At 41.0% G+C, this 22,311-nt stretch overlaps 1 long non-coding RNA gene across 1 annotated transcript; it reads right to left on the bottom strand.

Annotated features, from left to right (window-relative positions):
* Positions 1 to 202: 202 nt before the first annotated feature.
* On the bottom strand, positions 203 to 1,622 carry LOC132054899 (uncharacterized). Its single transcript, XR_009414398.1, has 2 exons — positions 1,380 to 1,622; positions 203 to 449 (listed from the first exon to the last, which is right to left on the bottom strand). It is a non-coding gene; the product is annotated as an uncharacterized LOC132054899 (long non-coding RNA).
* Positions 1,623 to 22,311: the final 20,689 nt, after the last annotated feature.

The raw sequence follows: 22,311 nt of genomic DNA, 5'->3' as shown, positions 1-22,311 counted from the left end.
TCCTCGACCGTATTTATGCAATCGTCGGGCGACGCCACTTATACATGTTATTAACGCAAGCCGACAAGGTCGCCATTACACATCAAAACATTACGCAAGCCGACAAGGCCGCCACTACGAAACGATAACACAAGCAAGCCGACAAGGTCGCTACAACAACATGACAATATATGCAAGCGGCAAGGTCTACGACGATGGAACACGCATAATGATCATATACACAACTGACCATATCTGAATACAACCCACATACATGTCCACAGACCTCTAAGAGTTTCAACAGTGAAATATGACGGGACAGGGCCCCGTCGTACCCTTAGACAACAGATACATATATACATAAAAAAAAAAGGGTCTGTACCAAAATCTAGGCTCCGGAACAACGGAGCTCTCCAAGACAGCAGAAAGGGAATCCTAAGCTGGCGGATCACCAAAGCGAGTATCTGCACCTGCGGGCATGAAACGCAGCCCCCCCGAAGGAAGGGGGTCAGTACGGAATATGTACTGAGCATGTAAAGCATGAAATACGAAAGAAACGGGATCATAACTCGAAATAAGGAGTATAGAAAACAAGTACAATAACCAGAAAACCACAAGGCTTGCCTTTGAAACATAAATCATGCATGTCAATATCATACCCAACCCGTTATGGGACTTAGTGACATAATTAGATAATCATCCTGTACATATGTATATATAACGTGTCCCGGCCCTCTAGTGAGGGACTCGGTAAATAAAATCATCATATGCCATCCTGGCCGCCATCCCCGTATCATCATATCATCATGTCATCATATCATCATACACATATAAATATAACGTGTCCCGGCCCTCTAGTGAGGGACTCGGTGAACAATGCAGTGGAGCTGTGCACGAAAATGTGTCCTGGCCCGAGACTCAGTGAAAGACATATTGAGACTTACACGAATGAAGTAGTGAGCAACCATATGCAATTAAAAAATTTTCCAAGACTCAATAGAATAATCAACACGAGCTATCATTTAAAAATCAGGACAATAGTTATATCAAATACTATTCGAATGTTACTCGGGACATCTCAACTAACTCTCGAATGCTATCATAAAGTATATCAAAAGGACTTAGAAATCATATTCATATGTCAATAAAGTATGAAACATCTTATAGGAGTCCAAATACAAGTTATCATAAAGTTCCTAAGAATAGGAACGGATGTATATCGACTAGTGTCCAACGTACGATCCAAGGGAGGCTCAATCACTCGAGAGTTCTAACATCAAGAAGTAAATAAGAATTATAGATCACATCCAAAGTCTATGAATAGAATTACCCCAAAGTTCATATCATTTATCACTTAGATCTAGGACATGCCAAAAGAAAGAAGGGACAGCTTTACATACCTGTTGACGACTAATCGCAAAACCGTTCGCTTCGTCGCCCCTTTAGCCTATTTAATATAAAAGTAACGCTATCGTTAGTACTATACTTTCTAGCTCGTAATTCCGCAGCTCATCGCTTATAGAACTTATTCTTTAACTCATACTTTCTCGTTTAGGGTTTCTCTTTAGTTAAGGACTTAACGAAAATCGGGCAGCATTTCCCCTATATATTCGCCTAACCCGAATTTCCAATTATTCTCCCGTTAACACGAAATACCAATAACGATATACATACGAAATTCTCACAATTCAGCCCATAACAATTCTAACAACCCAACAACTTCTCTAAATCCATTTCAACCCACAATTTCCCATAACATCAATTTTATGCATTTTCTTACTTCCAATTTCGTCCAATCCAATTTTAATAAATCCGTTACAACACTATTAACACAATGACACCATAAAACAAGAAAATCTTACCTTAATTTTCTCGGAGGAATTTCTACTTTTAATTGCTCCAATTTTGCAATTTCTCCTTCTCCAACTTAAAATCCAATGTTGCTATCACCTCCTTAAACTTGTAAATCACCTTGGGATTAATCTAACAAGAACAATTTTTTTTTTATTTGGTGGCTTTATTACAATTTTTTTTTTTAAAATTTTATTTGCCGTGAATGCCATGGCAATGTTGCTCTCTCTCTCTCTCTCTTTTCAATTTACTTTGAAATTGCCATTGAAATATGACTAACATTAGTCATGAATTGTAACTTATATATGCTGCCCCATTTTAGGGCACGTTGCTGCCCATCGATCTTTGCTTAATTGGTGCCACGTGGCAGCCTTATATATATATATATATATATATATATATATATATATATATATATATATATATATATATATATATATATATATATATATATATATATATATATATTTTTAATCACTAATCCCTTACTTAGAAATTTAATCATAATTAATTAGTCCCTAATCTCCTATAATATTTCTATACTAAATAAAATTTATAAACAATTAATTCTAATTTAGAAATTAAAAATTAAGGGTTCCTATTCCGTATCCGGGAAGGGTTCCGTCTTTAACTCGCGTCGATTCCTTTGCGAATGACTCGACGTATAAAATACGGGGTATAACATCCTCCCCCCCTTTAGAACATTCATCCTCGAATGTTGAATTGGTCCCGTAAGGTCCTATAAATATTTTTGGAAAGGTCTCCCTTATCATCATAACATATAGTTTTATCAGGCAATCAATATAACCAAGTGAGGAGTTTAAGTTACCTGTAGGCATAGGGAACAAGTAAGGGTACTTGTGCTTCATCTCCGCCTCGGCTTCCCAGGTCATCTCTTCCCTGTTGTTGTTTCGCCATAACACTTTGACGGAAGCCACGTCCTTAGTTCGCAACCTCCTAATCTGTCGATCAAGTATGGCTATAGGCTGTTCCTCGTAGGATAACTCCTCTGTCACCTGGATAGCGTCTACGGGGAACACTCTGGAAGGATCGCCTATATATTTGCGAAGCATTGACACGTGAAAGACCGGATGTACTGCTTCCAAATCAGCTGGTAGGTCTAACTCGTAGGCAACTTGGCCTACTCTACGGACAATCTGATAAGGCCCAATGTATCTCGGGCTTAGCTTCCCTTTCCTGCCGAATCTCATAACACCCTTCATGGGTGATACTTTCAAGAACACCCAGTCACCAACCTGAAATTCTAAATGTCGACGTCGATTATCTGCATATGATTTCTGCCGACTCTGGGCTGCCAGCAATCTCCCCTGGATAAGTTTTACTTTATCAACAGCCTGCTGAACCATATCTGGGCCTATCAACTTAGTCTCACCAACATCAAACCAACCAATAGGTGATCTGCACTTCCTCCCATATAAGGCCTCATATGGTGCCATCTGAATACTCGAATGGTAGCTGTTATTATAGGCGAACTCAATAAGTGGCAAATGATCATCCCAGCTACCCCTGAAATCAATAACACAGGCCCGTAACATATCTTGTAGTGTCTGAATGGTACGCTCGGCCTGTCCGTCAGTCTGAGGGTGAAATGCTGTGCTGAGACTCACTTGTGTCCCCAATCCCTCCTGGAAGGATCTCCAGAAGTTAGCTGTAAACTGGGCCCCTCTATCGGAGATAATAGCTGTGGGAACCCCGTGAAGTCTCACTATCTCCTTGAGGTACAACCTGGCATAGTCCTCAGCTGAATATGTAGTCCTGACTGGAAGAAAGTGGGCTGATTTTGTCAACCTATCAACGACGACCCAAATAGAGTCATATTTTCGCGGAGTGCGAGGTAAACCTGTGATGAAGTCCATATTGATCACCTCCCATTTCCAGGTCGGAATCTCCATCTCCTGTAATAACCCCCCAGGCTTCTGGTGCTCGATCTTAACCTGTTGACAATTCGGACACTGAGCAACAAACTCTGCTATATCCTTCTTCATGCCATCCCACCAATACAAGCATCTGAGGTCATGATACATCTTCGTTGACCCTGGGTGTACAGAATAACGGGAATAGTGTGCCTCTCCCATAACCTGTTGTCGTAACCCTGCAACCTCAGGTACGCATAACCTACTTTTGTATCGTAGCACTCCGTCAGGTGCAACCTCGAATGGGGTCTCTTTCTTTTGAAGAGCTGCATCTCTATGATGTACAAGAATAGGGTCCTCGTACTGGTGTCTTTTTATCTCTTCTATGACAGAGGACTCAGCAACTCCCCGAACAGAAACCCTGCCATCCTCAGAATCAGCCAAACGGACTCCAAGATTAGCTAACTGGCAAACCTCACGGACTATCTCTTTCTGCTCTGGTTGTACATCTGCCAAACTACCCATAGATTTACGGCTGAGTGCATCTGCTACAACGTTAGCTTTCCCTGGGTGATATAGAATGTCAACATCATAATCTTTCAGCAACTCTAGCCACCTCCTCTGCCGCAAATTTAGCTCCTTCTGCTTGAAGATGTATTGGAGACTCTTGTGATCTGTATAAATGTCAACATGCACACCGTATAAATAATGTCTCCATATCTTCAAGGCATGAATCACCGCTGCTAACTCCAGATCATGGGTGGGATAATTTCTTTCGTGCTTTCTGAGCTGTCGGGAGGCATAGGCTATAACTCTGCCATGCTGCATCAACACACAACCTAACCCAACACCCGAGGCATCACAATAAATAACATAGTCATCTGGCCCCTCAGGAAGTGTTAGAACCGGAGCCGTAGTCAACTTCTCTTTCAACAACTGGAAGCTTCGCTCACAAGTGTCGGTCCACTGAAACTTGGCTGCCTTCTGTGTTAGCCTTGTTAAAGGCGCTGAAATTGAGGCAAACTTCTCCACAAATCTCCTGTAATACCCTGCCAGACCCAGAAAACTGCGTACCTCGGTAGGCGTCGTAGGTCTCGGCCACGTCTTCACCGCCTCAATCTTCTGTGAGTCTACCCGAATGCCATCAGCTCCGACAACATGCCCCAAGAATGCTACTGCAGTTAACCAGAATTCACATTTGGAGAACTTAGCATACAATTTCTGGTGCTGGAGCACTCTAAGTACCGCCCTCAAATGATCTGCATGCTCCTCTTCTGATCGTGAATAGACCAGAATATCATCGATAAATACAATCACGAACAGGTCAAGGAACGGCTTGAACACTCGATTCATCAAATCCATAAATACTGCTGGAGCATTGGTCAACCCAAAGGACATCACTCTAAACTCGTAATGCCCGTATCGAGTCCTGAATGCAGTCTTAGGAATATCTATCTCCTTCACTCGCACCTGATGATAGCCTGACCGTAAGTCTATCTTGGAGAAACACTTAGCACCCTGCAACTGGTCAAATAAATCATCAATCCTGGGGAGGGGATACCTGTTCTTTATTGTTACTTTATTCAGCTGCCTATAATCAATACACATTCGCAGCGACCCATCCTTCTTTCTCACAAACAGTACCGGTGCTCCCCAAGGTGATGTACTGGGCCTGATGAAGCCCTTTTCTAATAAATCTTTCAGTTGCTCCTTCAATTCTTTCAGTTCTGCAGGTGCCATTCTGTAAGGAGGAATAGATATGGGCTGAGTGTCTAATAATACGTCTATAGTGAACTCTATCTCACGCTCAGGAGGAAGACCTGGAAGTTCATCTGGGAACACATCTGGAAATTCGCTAACTACCGACACTGACTGAAGAGTCGGCGCTTCTGCCTTTAGATCATGCACTCGAACCAGATGATATATATAACCCTTTCTAACCATTTTCCTTGCCTTGAGGTATGAAATAAACTTACCCCTCGGCGATGCTGTATTTCCCATCCACTCTATAATTGGTTCTCCTGGAAATTGGAAATGAACTACCTTTTCCCGACAGTCAACGTTGGCATAACAAGAAGCTAGCCAATCCATACCCATAATAACATCGAATTCAGTCATATCCAACTCTATCAGATCTGCTTTGGTGCAACGACTCCATATAATTACCGAACAATCTCTATATACCGCCTTGCTATAACGTATCTCCTACCGGTGTAGCTACCTCGAACGGTTCTATCGGTTCAGGTTTTATCCCAATTCTACTAGAAACAAGGGGAGAAATATACGATAAAGTAGAGCCTGGGTCTATTAATGCATATACATCTCGGGAGAAGATCGATAGTATACTTGTAACAACATTTGGTGACACCTCCTGATCCTGTCTGCTAGCCAAGGCATATATGCGGTTCGAGGGACCGCTAGAACTGGAAGCTCCGCCACGACCTCTACCACAGCCTGCTGGTACCTGAAAACCCTGCCCCGTAGGGCGCATAGCTACGGAAGAAGATGAACCAGCAACCGACCCAGTAGGCTGAGCTGCACCACCTGGACTACCCCCATACGGACACTCCCTCATGATATGGCCTTGACGGCCGCAAGCAAAATAAGCACCTGTAGCGAGACGGCATTCCCCCGGATGGAGCCTACCGCACCGAGAGCACTGAGGCATAGATGGCCTCGTCTGGCTCAAACCTCTGCTCGACTGCGAACCCGAAGCCCTGGAGCTCTGACCGGATCCTGAATATCCTGTGCTATCGAATCTCCTACCCGTGAACTGTGGGGGTGCACTTCGGGCTGGCTGAGAAGGATACCTAGTATACTGCTGAGGCTGCCCGCCTCGAAACTCCCCAGAATAACCAGCCGATCTAGCCCTCTTGGGCTGGCCCCTGTCATGATCTCTGTCGGGCTGACGCCCTCTGTGTCGATCCTCCATCCCCTGTGCATATGCCTGTACCCGAGCAATATCCATCCCTGGCTGGGAAGCCATTACCATACAGCTATCAACCAAATAACGATCCAACCCCACCACATATCGATGCATCCTATCGGTCATATCCGCTACAATAGTGGGTGCATGTCTAGCCAATGAGTCAAACTCTAGACTATACTCTCGAACGCTCCTGCCCCTCTGTCTCAACTGTAGAAATCTATCAACCCTAGCTCGCCGCATCTCTGGAGGCAGAAAGTGGCCAAGAAAGGCCTCCACAAACTCATCCCATACTGCTGGAGGAGCATCCTCGCCCCTAGACAACTCCCACGACTCATACCAATTGACAGCTACATCCCGCAATCGATACGACGCTAACTCAACAGATTCAGTCTCAGAAGCCTTAATTAGCCGCAACGTACGCTGCATCTGCCGAACGAACTCCTGCGGGTCATCCTCGGGCTTCGACCCGAAAAACTCTGGAGGATTACAACTTAGAAAGTCACGGGCTCTCAGACTGTCATGTCTATCTATCTGGTCAACCCCTAGTCCTTGCCTGCGAGCCTGTCCTGCCGCTAATCTGGTGAGCAACTGGACTGCATCTCTCATGGCCCTATCCTCCGCCCCTGGCTGGGGAGCTGGAGGCTCAGGCGCTGGAACCTCAGGAACTGGCGGTGGAGCCGCCCCCTCACCTGGAGCTGTCGCTGTCCTGGGTTCCTCTGGAAGTGGCGGTGTAGCAGAACTCGCAGACTGAAACCCACCCTCAGGTATAAACTGAGCACGAGCCCTGGTAACTCTCCGTGTCTGGCTAGTATCCCCTGCTATCGATTTGCCCTTCTGGGCAGCTGTCGCTTTCTTTGGAGGCATACACACATAGCGATAAGTTAGGAAAGGATTATCCTGGTAATACAGCTCTATCACACGATCTAAGATAAGAAGGAAAGATGACACACTAAATGTCCTGTAGCTTCCTGTTTATAGATGTGGTGCACAGCACACCGATAAACAAGACTCTACTAGACACGGTCTGTAGACACTCCAAGGATGAACCGCTCTGATACCACATTTGTCACAACCCAGCCCCGTGGGCCATGACAAGTGCCCGAGCTGGGCGCCCATACGTACTTGTCAACATTATCGGGCTGATACTACAGGCCTCAACTAATTACATCGCATCATATTCACATATACAAGCCCACGAGGCTGCCATTATACATGTTATTATACTACGCAAGCCGACAAGGCTGCCATTACACATCAAAACATTACGCAAGCCGACAAGGCTGCCACTACGAAACGATAACACAAGCAAGCCGACAAGGCTGCTACAACAACATGACAATATATGCAAGCCTACAAGGTCGCTACAGCGATGGAACACACATAATGATCATATACACAACTGACCATATCTGAATACAACCCGCATACATGTCCACAGACCTCTAAGAGTTTCAACAGTGAAATATGACGGGACAGGGCCCCGTCGTACCCTTAGACAACGAGATACATATATACATAAAAAAAAAAGGGTTTGTACCAAAATCTAGGCTCCGGAACAACGGAGCTCTCCAAGACAGCAGAAAGGGAATCCTAAGCTGGCGGATCACCAAAGCGAGTATCTGCACCTGCGGGCATGAAACGCGGCCCCCGAAGGAAGGGGGTCAGTACGGAATATGTACTGAGCATGTAAAACATGAAATACAGTAAACAGGATCATAACTGAAATAAGGAGTATAGAAAACAAGTACAATAACCAGAAAACCACAAGGCTTGCCTTTGAAACATAAATCATGCATGTCAATATCATACCCAACCCGTTATGGGACTTAGTGACATAATTAGATAATCATCCTGTACATATGTATATATAACGTGTCCCGGCCCTCTAGTGAGGGACTCGGTAAATAAAATCATCATATGCCATCCTGGCCGCCATCCCCGTATCATCATATCATCATGTCATCATATCATCATACACATATACATATAACGTGTCCCGGCCCTCTAGTGAGGGACTCGGTGAACAATGCAGTGGAGCTGTGCACGAAAACGTGTCCTGGCCCGGGACTCAGTGAAAGACATATTGAGACTTGCACGAGTGGAGTAGTGAGCAACCATATGCAATTAAAACATTTTCCAAGACTCAATAGAATAATCAACACGAGCTATCATTTAAAAATCAGGACAATAGTTATATCAAATACTATTCGAATGTTACTCGGGACATCTCAACTAACTCTCGAATGCTATCATAAAGTATATCAAAAGGACTTAGAAATCATATTCATATGTCAATAAAGTATGAAACATCTTATAGGAGTCCAGTCACAAGTTATCATAAAGTTCCTAAGAATAGGAACGGATGTATATCGACTAGTGTCCAACGTACAGAAAGCTGAAAAGGGAGGCTCAATCACTCGAGAGTTCTAACATCAAGAAGTAAATAAGAATTATAGATCACATCCAAAGTCTATGAATAGAATTACCCCAAAGTTCATATCATTTATCACTTAGATCTAGGACATGCCAAAAGAAAGAAGGGACAGCTTTACATACCTGTTGACGACTAATCGCAAAACCGTTCGCTTCGTCGCCCCTTTAGCCTATTTAATATAAAAGTAACGCTATCGTTAGTACTATACTTTCTAGCTCGTAATTCCTTGCTCATCGCTTATAGAACTTATTCTTTAACTCATACTTTCTCGTTTAGGGTTTCTCTTTAGTTAAGGACTTAACGAAAATCGGCAACATTTCCCCTATATATTCGCCTAACCCGAATTTCCAATTATTCTCTGATGCAACACGAAATACCAATAACAGAGATATACATACAAAATTCTCACAATTCAGCCCATAACAATTCTAACAACCCAACAACTTCTCTAAATCCATTTCAACCCACAATTTCCCATAACATCAATTTTATGCATTTTCTTACTTCCAATTTCGTCCAATCCAATTTTAATAAATCCGTTACAACACTATTAACACAATGACACCATAAAACAAGAAAATCTTACCTTAATTTTCTCGGAGGAATTTCTACTTTTAATTGCTCCAATTTCGCAATTTCTCCTTCTCCAACTTAAAATCCAATGTTGCTATCACCTCCTTAAACTTGTAAATCACCTTGGGATTAATCTAACAAGAACAATTTTTTTTTATTTGGTGGCTGCCGTGGCCGTGAATGCCATGGCAATGTTGCTCTCTCTCTCTCTCTCTCTCTCTCTCTTTTCAATTTACTTTGAAATTGCCATTGAAATATGACTAACATTAGTCATGAATTGTAACTTATATATGCTGCCCCATTTTAGGACACGTTGCTGCCACTGATCTTTGCTTAATTGGTGCCACGTGGCAGCCTACTTAGTGCTACGTGGCAGCCCTTTTATATATATATATATATATATATTTTAATCACTAATCCCTTACTTAGAAATTTAATCATAATTAATTAGTCCCTAATCTCCTATAATATTTCTATACTAAATAAAATTTATAAACAATTAATTCTAATTTAGAAATTAAAAATTAAGCGTTCCTATTCCGTATCCGGGAAGGGTTCCGTCTTTAACTCGCGTCGATTCCTTTGCGAATAACTCGACGTATAAAATACGGGGTATAAAAAGGATCTTGAGTCCTCCCCTGATGTCATCACAGGTATATTATCGGTATTTTCTCATGATGTATATGCATTGATTGATCCAGGCTCCACATTGTCAAATGTTCCTCCTTATATTGCTGGTTGATTTGGGGTAAAATCAGAGTCAATCAAACCTTTCGAGGTATCTACACCCGTTGGTGAACCGGTGATAGCTAGTCGAGTATATAGAAATTGTGTAGTTGTGATTTGTGATCATCGTAATATGGTTGATTTACATGACTTAAAAATGGTGGATTTAGATGTTATCATCGGCATGGATTGGTTGGCTTCTTGCAATGCCAATGTTGATTGTAGAACAAAAATGGTTCGCTTCCAGTTTTGGAATGGAAGGGTAATAAAGCCTCTCCGACAGGTAGGTTTATTTCCTATCTAAAGGCAAGGAAGATGATTGCTAAAGGTTATATTTATCATTTATTCCGATTTCAAGATATAGAAGCCAAATCGCCGACTCTTCAGTCTGTCCCAATGGTGAATAAGTTTCCGGATGTATTCCCAGATGAGCTTCCAGGCCTTCCCCCAAAGTGAGAGATTGAATTTGCTATTGATGTGCTACTGGATACCAAGACTATATCTATTCCTCTTTATAGGATGACTCCTGCAAAGTTGAAAGAATAGAAGGAGCAATTAAAGGACTTGCTTGAGAAGGGCTTTATTAAGCCTAGTTCATCCCCGTGGGGGAGCACCCATGTTGTTTGTAAGAAAGAAAGATGGCTCCTTGCGAATGTGTATTGATTACAGACAACTGAATAAGGTGACGATCAAGAATAACTATCTGCTTCCAAGGATTGGTGATTTATTTGATCAATTGTAGGGTGCCAAATGGTTTTCAAAGATTGACTTGACATCCGGGTATCATCAGGTGAGAATTAGGGAGGAAGATATTCCTAAGACGGCCTTCAGAACCAAATGTGGTCATTTCAAGTTTCGGGTAATGTCGTTTGGGCTAACTAATGCACCGATAGTATTCATGAATTTGATGAACAATGTGTTCAGGCCTTTCCTAGATTTGTTTGTGATTGTGTTCATCGACGATATCCTGGTATATTCTCAATCCGAGGCAGAACATACAGATCATTTACGTACCGTTCTTAGTGTCCTTCAGGCTCGGGAGCTATTTGCAAAATTTTTAAAGTGTGAGTTTTGGTTGAATTCAGTGACCTTTTTGGGGCATATTATTTCAGCTGAGGGTATTCGGGTGGATACCCAGAAGATTGAAGTTATGAAGACTTGGCCAAGGCCTACAACACCTACGGAAGTTCGTAGTTTTCTGGGCTTGGCAGGTTATTACAGAAGATTTGTAGAAGGCTTTTCTTCTATTTCTGCACCACTAACAAAGCTAACTCAGAAGGCAACTAAATTTCAATGGACAAATGCTTGTGAACGCGATTTTCATGAGTTAAAGAATAGATTAACTTTTGCCCCAATTCTGACACTTCGAGAAGGATCGGAAGGCTATATTGTCTATTATGATACTTCAGGCATTGGGTTAGGATGTGTGTTGATGCAGCATGGTAAGGTGATTGCTTATGCTTCAAGGCAGTTATGAAAATATGAGAAAAACTATCCAACCCATGATCTTGAGTTAGCTGCAGTGATTCATGCATTGAAGATGTGGAGACATTATTTGTATGGTGTTCATATTGATATTTATACTGATCACAAGAACCTCCAAAAGATATTTCCAAGCAGAAAGAGTTGAATTTATGACAGAGGCGATGGTTGGAACTGTTGAAAGACTACGATGTTAACATTCTATATCATCCCGGGAAGGCGAACGTTATGGTTGAGATATTGCAAAAAGCTTGAATCTTGGTCAAATAATATCTACTTTAAATTGTTGGCATATTGGCTTGTTGCTACTTTGATAGCTTACTTGTTTTGCGGGATGAGAAGAATATCTTGAGACACATCAATATGATAACATGATCATTGAGAGTATAATTTTGTAGTTGAGTTATAAGTATGCTAAAATCACATTGGTGTTATGTGAAGCATTTTTGTAAGACGACTTAATTCGGCCTTATATACGGATTGCTTGAGCATTATTACATTCTTGATTATGGGGTGACGACCTTTCTTGATTTCGGATCTTGCCCATCTTGACTTTGCATTTGTATATCGTCTTGATGATGGACTTCTGTCCATTCTCTATTATGAGTGGAAAGCCACTTTCAACATAGCTCATGATTCTCTTGATTATTGGGTGATGACCCTTCTTGATATGGGCTTCGATCCTTCTTGATATGGGCTTCGGTCTTTCTTGATATGGGCTTCGGTCCTTCTTGATATGGGCTTTGTTCCTTCTTGATATGGGCTTCGGTCCTTCTTGATATGGGCTTTGGTCTTTCTTGATATTCGATAGTGCTTAATGTGATGTCATGACGTATGTGTTGGGGCAAATTAACTAACAGAATGACGTTTCGTGAATTAGCTTCGAAAGCTTTCTTGACACTTGGTACTTGAAGCTTCGAAGGCTTTCTTGACACCTGGTATTTGAAGCTTCGAAAGCTTTCTTGACACTTGGTATTTGAAGCTTCGAAAGCTTTCTTGACACTTGGTATTTGAAATATTAGTATCTTGAACTATCTTATGGTTTGGTGATTCTCTTGAAATGTCATACACTGATTAAGTACTTGGTTATAACTCGGATGAGCTTATATCTTGAACTTACTTCTTGCACTTATATTTGATTCATAGCTCACTATTAGATTAACCAAATGACGGAATTTCTTGGATTTGCTTTGGAAAGCTTCTTGATATGTGAGATTCTGAATATTGATATCTTGAACTATTTTTAATATATGATATTTACTTTCTCTAAAGGATTGTACCTTCATTTAGTTTTTGTTTGATATTTCATTTCCTTGAAACCATTGTACCTTCATTAAGTACTTGATGATGATTTCTACAAGCTTATTCCTAGAATCTGTTTGTGTACTCCTTACCTAGTCTGTTTCTCTTTTTGATATGAAATGTTAGTTAAGTTTATGTGTCACTAAGCTTTATGCTTAGCGATAGTTTGTTACTATCGTAGGTGATGTTCCGAGGGAGACTTAAGGATGGCCAATTGAGCTAGACTATTTGGAAGCTTAGATGAAGATCACATTTGCATAAGCATGTTTGTTTTGCATACGCTTGGGGACTTGTACGTGATCCTTGTGACACACTTAGGTATGCACTTTTGAAACTTGTTCACATGGGCCTATTTCTGCTACTAAATTATTGTAGATATCATATTAACAAATTTCTTTTGAATGTTGAAGTATGAAATTTGCTTTTGTTTCGCAAGTGGCATCCTCCCAAAAAGGGGGTGCTACAAGTTTGGTATCAGAGCCTAGGTTTGTGATTCTAGGACTTTTGTTGTGACTTGTTGGGATACTCGTTCCCTTTTAACATGTTTTGTTACGTGTATTGTTCATATGCATCTTGTACATGTCCCTCATGCAATGGGATTTTCCCTCCTATAGGAACTAAGACATGGCCTCCTCTTTAATAGAACTAATGAGGACGTTGATCCGTGTTCTACAACTATTATGTTCCTCATCATTTGTATTTACTAGAGGTGTGAAAGTTATGAGACTTGATTTTGATGTGCTTGTCAAAAGTCTTTTGGGTCACTGGGTTTTTGTTAACCGAGTTTATCAAGATTATCCTTTCATGATTCAAAATCTAATTTTCTCTGTAGACATGATTGAAATGCATTTTCAAGACTAGTATACGGTAAATTTCGGGATGAAATTTCTTAATGGGGAGAGAGTTGTAACACTCCGAAATTTTTAAACTAACACTTGTATTCTTGATCAACCATATCTTGATAATAAGGGTATATTTCACTTTGCACTTCCTACACGGGAATTTGACGATATTTGGAACTTGTTTGAAGTGTTATGGTAAGTCATGTAAACTACTCCTACAATTATTATCTCAGTAAATTATTAAATGGATTAGATATTTATGTATTTAGGGGAGCCCCTTTTTGTAGTTATCCAAAAAGAAAAAAAGAAAAAAAAGTTTGTGGTTATCCAAAGGTAAATATATACCTTGTTGGCTAAGATTTTCTCCACCTCCTCTTGATATTTCGTTTTCTCCACCAAATAAAACCCCAAAGCTTCTCTTCTCTCATAATATTCATCCACTAAATCAATCATCAACACCTGTTTTGGTTGAGCCACAAGCTACTCCACACGACTGAGGTAAGTTGCAATACCTGTTTTTGAACTGGACAACTGTTAGTGTTTTCAGTATAATTCCTTGTATAAAATTTATTTTTAAGTGATCCAAGATGTTCTAGAAAGCTATTTCATAGATCTGCAACTTTTGTTCAGGCTCGAAAACCCAATTTTCCTTGTATTTATTCGAAAAGGGGTGATGAAGTACAGGGAAGGTGCTGCCCAGATTTTATTTTACAAACCCTCCATGTACCACTGTTAGTATTTTGGGCATATATTTTTGTATGAAAGTGATACTGGGGTGATTTAAATTTCTTTAGAGCCCCAAGACATATATCTACAACTTTCATTAAGACCATAAAGCCCATTTTTGCCGTTTACCCCTTTGAAATTGAGCCACAATACAAGACAGTAGTACTGTCCAGAATTTCTGTTTTGCTAGTTTAGGGTGATTATCACTGATATCGTGGTTAGTTTTGATGTGCTAAAACTATTGAACTTAATTATATATTTGATTGTGTATTTAAGGTGTATATATACTCTTGTACAAGCTAAGGGAAATTAGCTAAAGAAGTTGACATACTTATTTGATCGTCGCTTTGGAGATTTATAACTTCTTGATGTTTGTTTGAGCTTTAGAAGCACTAAAGATCCAAGGTTTGCACCTAAACTTGAACTTTTCTTTCAATTTGTTTTGGTTGAGATATTGCGAGAAGCTTGAATCTTGGTGAAATAATATCTACTTTAAATTGTTGGCGTATTGGTTTTGTTGCTACTTTGATAGCTTACTTGTTTTTGAAATTTGAGAAGAATATCTTAAGACACATCAATATGATAACATGATCATTGAGAGTATAATTTTGTAATTGAGTTATAAGTATGATAAAATCACATTGGTGTTATGTGAAGCATTTTTGTAAGACGACTTAATTCACCCATATATACGGATTGCTTGAGCATTATTGCATTCTTGATTGTGGGGTGATAACCCTTCTTGATTTCGAATCTTACCCATCTTGACTTCGGATTTGCATTTCGTCTTGATGATGCATTCTCGAGTAGGACTGGAAAGCCACTTTCAACATGGCTCATGATTCTCTTGACTATTGGGTGACGACCCTTCTTGATATTGGTTTCAGTCCTTCTTGATATAGGCTTCGGTCCTTCTTGATATTCGATAGTGCTTAATGTGATGGCATGACGTATGTGTTGGGCGAAATTAACTAATTGAATAACGTTTTGTGAATTAGCTTCGAAAGCTTTCTTACATTTGGTACTTGAAGCTTCGAAGGCCTTCTTGACACCTGGTATTTGAATCTTCGAAAGCTTTCTTGACACTTGGTATTTGAAGCTTCGAAAGCTTTCTTGACACTTGGTATTTGAAATATTAGTATTCTGAACCATCTTATGGTTTGGTGATTCTCTTGAAATGTCGTAAAATGATTAAGTACTTGGTTATAACTCGGATGAGCTTATGTATTGAACTTACTTCTTGCACTTATATTTGATTCATAGCTCAATATTAAATTAACCAAATGGTGGAATTTCTTTGATTTGCTTTGGAAAGCTTCTTGATATGTGAGATTTTGAATATTGATATCTTGAACTATTTTTAATATATGATATTTACTTTCTCGAAAGGAATGTACCTTCATTTAGTTCTTGTTTGATATTTCATTTCCTTGAAAACCATTGTACCTTCGTTAAGTACTTGATGATGGTTTTGACAAGCTTATTCCTAGAATTTATTATTGTGCTCCTTACATAGCTTGTTTCTCTTTTTGATATGAAATGTTAGTCAAGTTTATATGCCACTAAGCTTTATGCTTCGCGATAGTTTGTTACGGTGATGTTTCGAGGGAGACTTAAGGATGGCCAATTGAGGTAGACTATTTGGAAGATTAGATGAAGATCACATTTGCATGAGCATGTTCATTTTGCATACGTTTGGGGACTTGTACGTGATCCTTGTGACACACTTAGGTATGCACTTTTGAAACTTGTTCACATGGGCCTATTTCCGCTACTAAATTATTGTGAATATCATATTAAACAAATTTCTTCCGAACGTTGAAGTATGAAATTTACTTTGGTTTCGCAAGTGGCATCCTCCCAAAAAGGGGGTGCTACAATGTGTGTTGATGCAGTATGGTAAGGTGATTTCCTATGCTTTAAGGCAGTTATGAAAACATGAGAAAAACTATCCAACCCATGATCTTCAGTTAGCTGCGGTGATTCATGCATTGAAGATGTGGAGACATTTTTTGTATGGTGTTCATATTAATATTTATACGGATCACAAGAGCCTCCAGTATATTTTCAAGCTGAAAGAGTTGAATTTACGGCGAAGGCGATGGTTGGAACTGTTGAAAGACTACTATGTTAACATTCTATATCATCCCGGGAAGGCGCACTTTGTGGCTGATGCTCTTAGCTGTAGATCTATGGGAAGTTTATGTGATGTTCAGCCAGAGAAAAAAGAGTTAGCTCGTGAGCTCCAGCAGTTAGCTAGCCTAGGAGTTCGGGTAATGGACTCGGGCAATATGGGAGCTACCATTCAGAATTCAGCTATTTCGTCACTAGTAGTCGAGGTGACAGAGTGCCAGTATGAGGATCCCATACTAGTTCATTATAAAAATACACTTCCTCAGAAGAAAAAGTCATCCTTTGAGATTTCTAAAGATGGAGTTCTCCGATGTCAAGGTAGGTTGTATGTTCCCGATGTTGCAGGATTACGTCATCAGATTTTGAAAGAAGCAAATTGTTCCCGTTATTCCGTTCATCCTGGAGCGACGAAAATGTACCATGATCTTAAATCCATATATTGGTGGAATGGAATAAAGAAAGACATGGTGGAATGGAATGAAGAAAGGCATAGCGAAATTCGTAGCTCCATGTCCTAACTGCCAGCAGGTGAAGATTCAGCATTAAAAGCCTGGCGGATTGTTGCAAGCTATGGAAATTCTGACTTGGAAATGGGAAGTGATTAATATGGATTTCATCGCATGCTTACCTCATTCTCAACGTAAGTATGATTCTATTTGGGTGATCGTGGATAGACTTACAAAGTCAGCTCATTTCCTACCAGTCAGAACTACATACGTAGCTGAAGATTATGCAAAGTTTTATGTCAGAGAGATAGTACAACTGCATGGTGTCCCAGTATCTATTATTTCCGATAGAGGTACACATTTTACATCCAATTTTTGGAAGCCTTTTCAAGAAGGTTTGGGGATTCAGGTGAGTCTTAGTACAACATTTTATCCACAGACTGATGGACAAGCTGAGCGTACCATCCATACTCTCGAGGATATGATACGGGCGTGTGTGTTCAATTTTGAAGGTAGTTGGGATGATCACTTACCGCTCATTAAGTTTGCTTATAACAACAGTTATCATTCCAAAGATCCAAATGGCCCCGTATGAGGCTTTGTATGAGCGCAAGTGCAGGTCGGCAATCGGGTGGTTCGAAGTGCGAGAAACAAAACTAATAGGGCCAGCCTAAACTAATAGGAGGTTCCATAAGGATTGGAAGTCAAACGAATCGAAGGGGGAAACTTATTGGATGGGGGAAAATTGACGGACCGTAGGGCATTTGACAGCCCATCAAATGGTGGAGCACCACCGTGAAATAGTCACAGTGAGGCCTACTTGGCTGGGCAATTTAACGGTCCATTTTGACGGACCGTATAAAGTTTGACGGTCCGTCAAAGTGGCCGTCAAAATGCCCGATGGGTTTTTAAGTTACGCTTTATATATTTCATTTTACCTTATTTGGACTCATTATTTCCCCAAATCAGATCCTAGAGCTCTCTAAAATCCTCTCTCTAAGTCTATAAACTAATCCAAGCTAAATCCAAGAGAATCAAGAGGTTCAAGTGCTAAAAAGCTTGCTAGGGTTTGTGAAGCTCAAGATTTCCTTTGGTGTTGATGTTGGAGACTTCACTTTAGTGGAGTAAGTTGATCCAAGGCTTGTTCTTGTGTGATTAAGGTGAGTTTTTACATCTCTTGCATATAGTTAAGGTTGTTTGATTGTTGTACCATTTGGTTGAAGGAAGAAAAATGAAAAGAGAGTTCAAGTACGAATTTGAGGATATTATGAGCTATAAGTTAACTTGAATTATAATTCTTGGCATGTTATGAGTATAATCTTGTGGTGGGTGGTACTAATGATGCTGAGGAAGTATTGTATATGAGTTTATATGGGGTTGTGTTGAGATTATTATTATGAGTGATCTTGAAAAGGAGTTTTGGGGATTGAATGAAGCCTAACTTGAATGAAGTCTCTTGATTATGGTATTGTTATTAATGTCGTCGTTGTGTGGGAGTTGTTTTGGAAATTGATAGAAGTAGATGAAATAGGGAAAATGCTGCCCAATTTTCGCTAGCTTACGAACTATACTAGCTTGGACTTGAGAGTGCCTTTGAGACCTAACCTTGCTATGAACCCTCTTGAATGTAGATTTCTCGGGCTATGGAGGTGAACTTTAAGTTGTTAAGAAGGCATAAAGATATGTAAGGATAACCCTTCTTTCTTAATGCATAATCCCATTGTTGAATACCTTCACGTGAAACCCATAATGTCTTCCATGATGACTTCATTCCTAGAATCACTAAAGCTCATAGTTCTTGATACTCTCATGATATCAATGATTCCATCCTATGATAGTTGATCTCTAAGGAAAGATATAGTGAAAATAATGATGACGATGTTACTTTTACTTATGTAATCCTATATATATATATATATATATATATAAAGCTATGTTGTAACACCTAGTCCCTTTGTGGCCGAGTATGTTATCTATTGTGCACACCACTGATCAGTTGGGTATGAATAACACCGAGTCCCATTGTTTCCGGGTACACTTCACACCGAGTCTTGAACAGGCCGGGTACGTTATATTCATAATGATATACATTTATGTATGTATATGTATATGTGTGGAAGGTCTTCTTTAGAGAAAAGAGTAAGTAAAGATGATGAATGTCTCAAGAGGTATAAATGGCCCTTCTATCTCATGTTATCCTTCATGCTTTTATCATGTCATTACTTATGCCTTACATACTCAGTACATTGTTCGTACTGACGTTCTTTTGTTTGTGGACGCTCCACTCTTGCCCGCACGTGGACAGGGAGACAGACTCGACCCTTAGGCCGCTTTATCAGAGATTGCTTAGAGGAGCTCCGTTTGATTCGGAGCTGCAGGTGTTGGTACTATTCTTTTGTGTACATACTTGGGCATGGCGGGGTCCTGTCCCATCTTTATGATGTTGCATACTCTTTCTAGAGGCTCGTAGACAGTTGTGTATAGCTAGATGTCTCCCAGCCTTGTCGGCTCATATTTTTGGTATATCATTTTGTTAGCCTTGTCGGCTTGTGTATATGTATATGGGCATTGTCGATGATGTTGATATAAAAGTGCCTTAGCTGGATGAGATTTTTATTATTGATGCGTAGGAATTGTGAGCTAGCCATCTGGCTCACCTAGATATGATTGTGAAGGTATGATGAGGGGTGCCCGGTGGGGTAGCTCCGACTGCCTGCCGTGACCCTCCCCGTTAGGTCGCGACAAAAGTGGTATCAGGGCTGTTCCGTCCTAGGGTGTGTCTATGAGCCGTGCCCAGTAGAGTCTTATTTATGGGTGTGGTGTGCGCCACACTTATAAACAGGAGGCTACGAGTATTTAGGATTGAATGACCTTCTTTTCCTCATAGATCGTGCGATAGAGCCATGATATAAGGATTTCCCTTTTTATTAACCGTTTGTTATGCTTTTCAGCGATGCCTATAAAGAGAAAAGCTACGAGGCGACCCAAAAAGGAAAACGGTGGCAAAAAGGAGGGGTGAGAGTACGCCGACGAGATATAGATGAGGGTGAGTCCCAGAATGAGGTTCCATCTCGGTCCTCTCACTCATTACAACGCCAGAGAAGCATGAGGGAGTCTCAGCCCCAGCTCCATACCCAGTTCCCCCACCAGATGCTTTGGGCTAAGAGGTGAAAGAGGCCATTCATTTGTTGACTCAGTTAGCCGCCGCGCAGGCCCGGCGGCAGGGTATGGATCATGGTGATAGGGCTGTGAGTGCTAGAGCCCGTGATTTTATTAGCTTGAAGGCTCTCGAATTCTTTGGGTCAAAGTCGGATGAGGACCCTCAAAGCTTTATTGATGGGATGTTGAGAACACTTCGGTTAATGTATGCTTCGGATGTCGAATCGGTAGACTTGGCCTCCTACAGACTACGGGATGTTGCGGTTCATTGGTATACAGTTTGGATATCTTCTAGAGGAGTCAATACACCTCCACAGGTATGGCACGAGTTTGTTGATTCTTTCCTCCGACACTACTTGCCACTAGAGGTTTGGCGGGCTAGAGCGGACAGGTTCCTAAATTTTAGACAAGGAAGTATGAGTGCCCTAGAGTATAGCCTCCACTTCAATTCTTTGGCTAGGTATGCTCCGGCCATTGTAGCGGATATGAGAGATAGTGTTCATCGATTTTTGAGCGGCTTAGGGCCATATTTGATGGATAAGTGCTTGAATGCGTCACTTTAAGATGGTATGGACATTTCTCGCATTCAAGCTCATGCCCAGAATTTGGAGAAACGACAATAATAGCAAAGAAGCGAGCGTGAGCATGATAGAGGCTATAGCAAGAGGGCTAGATCTTCGGGTCCGACTAGTGAGTTCAGAGGAGGACAAAGACAGCAGTTTTCCAGGCATTCAAGCCATTTCATGACTAGTGCGCCTCCACGGTTTGCAGGCCAGAGATTTGATAGACCTATCCACTCCGGATAGGGTCAGAGTTTCAGAGCTTCGGGTTCTCATTACAGGGGTGATTTGGGCCAGGCAAGACCCCCCTACCAAGATATTTTCAGTGCGAGAAGCTACATTTGGGTCAGTCTTGGATTAGGTTCAGATGCTTGTTATGTATGTGGTCAGCAAGGCCATATGGAGCGTGATTGTCCCTCAAGAGGTAGTAGAGGTACGATTCAAGCCACAGGGTCAGCTGTTGGGTCTTCATCATCTATACGCCCTCCAGGGCAGGGCTCATAGGCACTAGTCAGTCATGGTAGAGGTAGAGGGGGAGCGCCTGGTTCTAGTGGTCCTCAGCACCGTACTTATGCATTGGCTGGGCGACAGGATCTTGAGTCCTCCCCTGATGTCATCACAGGTATATTATTGGTATTTTCTCATGATGTATATTCATTGATTAATCCAGGCTCCACATTTTCATATGTTACTCCTTATATTGCTAGTCGATTTGGGGTAAAACCGGAGTCAATCAAACCTTTTAAGGAAATTATCTACACCCGTTAATTGAACGGTGATAACTAGTCGAGTATATAGAAATTGCGTAGTTGTGATTTGTGATCATCGTACTATGGCTGATTTACATGAGTTGAAAATGGTGGATTTTGATGTTATCATGGGAATGGATTGGTTGGCTTCTTGTTATGCCAATGTTGATTGTAGAACAAAAATGGTTCGCTTCCAGTTTCCGGGAGAACTAGTTTTGGAATAGAAGGGTAATGCAGTGTCTCCGAGAGGTAGGTTTATTTCCTATCTCAAGGCAAGGAAGATGATTGCTAAAGGTTGTATTTATCATTTAGTCTGGTTTTAAGATATAGAAGCAAAATCGCCGACTCTTCAGTCTGTCCCCGTGGTGAATGAGTTTCCGAATGTATTCTGGATGAGCTTCCAGGCCTTCCCCTAGATCGAGAGATTGATCTAACTATTGATGTGCTACCGGATACCAAGCCCATATCTATTCCTCCTTATAGGATGGCTCCTGCAGAGTTGAAAGAATTGAAGGAGCAATTAAAGGATTTGCTTGAGAAGAGCTT

Source organism: Lycium ferocissimum, chromosome 4, assembly GCF_029784015.1.
Source record: "Lycium ferocissimum isolate CSIRO_LF1 chromosome 4, AGI_CSIRO_Lferr_CH_V1, whole genome shotgun sequence".
In the NCBI taxonomy this organism is placed as follows: Eukaryota; Viridiplantae; Streptophyta; class Magnoliopsida; order Solanales; family Solanaceae; genus Lycium; species Lycium ferocissimum.
The sequence above is the reverse complement of the archived record's forward strand: the minus strand, read 5'-3'. Positions and strand labels throughout refer to the sequence as shown.